General features: G+C 40.6%; 1 pseudogene across 1 annotated transcript; it reads right to left on the minus strand.

The window, feature by feature from the left end:
• Positions 1-262: 262 nt before the first annotated feature.
• Positions 263-1,762, minus strand: LOC309819277 (elongation factor 1-alpha 1-like; annotated as a pseudogene). Its single transcript has 2 exons — positions 979-1,762; positions 263-839 (listed from the first exon to the last, which is right to left on the minus strand). The product of its transcript is annotated as an elongation factor 1-alpha 1-like (transcript).
• Between the last annotated feature and the right edge of the window lie 426 nt (positions 1,763-2,188).

Genomic DNA, 2,188 nt, shown 5'->3' on the forward strand with positions numbered 1-2,188 from the left:
TCAAAATTCAAGAGTTTTGGTCAAGTTTTTTCCATTAAAAAGTACGGATTTTAAAAACTAACAACTTAAAATTGCCACAGAAAAAAGCCAAATGATCCACAAAACATCCTCTTTTCCCTCTGAAGGTTTTGAATTGCATTGTTATCATTAACCAAATTTTGCTATTCAGTGGCCAGTTGAGAGAAACAGTTCTGAGACCTTCTACCACGAGTCTGATTAAGACTAGGATGGCAGGTATTAGGGATAATATTATTGTAGCCTACTAAGTTTTATGAGCAGACTTAGTGAACTTACCCGCTCCAGCAGCTTTCTTGTCCACTGATTTGATGACACGCACGGCAATGGTGTATCTCACGTCACAAACAGCCAAATGACCCAGAGGAGGATAGCCAGAGTTCAACACGTGGGCTTCCAAGAAGCACATCAACGTGTCAGCAACCAGATTTCAAGAATTCGAGGCCATCTTTTAGCTTCTTGCCAGAGTAGTGATCAATCTTCCCCTTCACCTCAGCAAACCTGCAAGCAATGTGAGCTGCCTGACAATTCAGCACAGGTTCATAGCCAGCACTGATTTGGCCTGGGTGGTTTAGGGTAATCACCTGAGCACTGAAGCCAGCTGCTTCCAATAGTGGGTCATTTTCTCTATCACCAGCCACAATGCCAGGATGAATATTTCTGACAGGCAAATTCTTGACACTGAAGCCTACAATGTCCCCCAGAAGAGCTTCACTCAAAGCTTCATGGTGCATTTCAACAGACTTTACTTCAGTTGTAATGTTGACTAGAGCAAAGGTGGCCACCATGCCAGGTTTAAGAATACCAGTTTCCGCCTGCCGCAACTAAGATCTGCCACAACCTAATTGATTAATTTAAAAAAGAGTCTCTTTCCAATATGGTAACAATTCACAAGTACTGGGGTTTAGAACTTAAACATATCTTTAAAAAGAAAAAAAGACCACCAGTCTCCACTCAACCCACAGGGACAGTACCAGTACCACCAATTTTGTAGATGTCCTGGAAGAACAAACCTAAAGGCCTGCCAATTAGAAGAATTGGTGCGCAGGCCACCATCTGGAGATTTGAGCACTGTGGTTCCACTGGCACTGCCATCTTTATGGGTGACTTTTGTTCCCTTGAACCAAGGCATATTTGTACCTGGCTCCAGCATGTTTTCTCCATTCCAACCAGAAACCAGCACAAAAGCTACTGTGTCTGGATTATAGCCAATTTTCTTAATGTAGGTGTTGACTTCCTTAACGATTTCCTCATTATCCCTCTGGCTGAGGAGTAGCTCAGTGGAATCCATTTTATTAACGCCAATAATTAGTTGTTTCACAACCAGTATGTAAGCCAGAAGGGCATGTTCATGGGTCTGCCCATTCTTGGAGATACCTGCTTCCAATTCACCAATACTAGCAGCAACGATCAGTATAGGAGAGTTAGTATGAGATGTGCCTATAATCATGTTTTTGTTAAAGTCTCTGAGTCCTAGGGCATCAGTGACTGTCATGTACTACTGGTCTCATATTTTCACATGGAATTATCAAGGGTGATAGCAAGCTCATTAAGCATTCCGTTTACCCAAGACCCAGGCATACTTGAAGGAGGTCTCTCCCATCTCAGCAGCCTCCTCCTCAAACTTTTCATTGGTTCTTTTGTCAATCCTACCACATTTGTAGATCACATGGATAGTAGTGTTGGACTTGCCTGAATCTATGTGTGCAATGATGCTGATGTTAATATGAGTCTTTTCTTTCCCCATCTTGGCTTAGATTTAGTGGTGGTTTCCATGGCACCTGTGTTCTGGAAGCAAACATGTTGCCAAAAAGCTGCACTAAAATTAAATATGGAGGATTTCCCTCAATTAAGTTAAAAAAAAATGGCCAACTCCAGTATAAGCATTTAATCATATGTTTAGTGTTTGGAATTTTAGTTAGGGAATTTATAATTATTTCCTCTCTCATCAATTCTGTGATGAATATATTTGATGTATCTTTTGAATAATCTTTGAATGCATTTTTTATTATTTCCTTATTATAGTATCTATGTCACTAGAATTCACATTCCTGGAGGTGGGCTGGATTGTAAATTCAAAGATTACCATCTTCCTTTTGTTGACCTAGAAATAGGACCATTGCTGTAAGACAAGGAAAAACACCTCACTTATTTGGGGGTGTTAGGAATAGCA

The sequence above is a fragment of the Grampus griseus genome (assembly GCF_964374135.1).
Source record: "Grampus griseus genome assembly, chromosome: 2".
Lineage (NCBI taxonomy): Eukaryota > Metazoa > Chordata > Mammalia > Artiodactyla > Delphinidae > Grampus > Grampus griseus.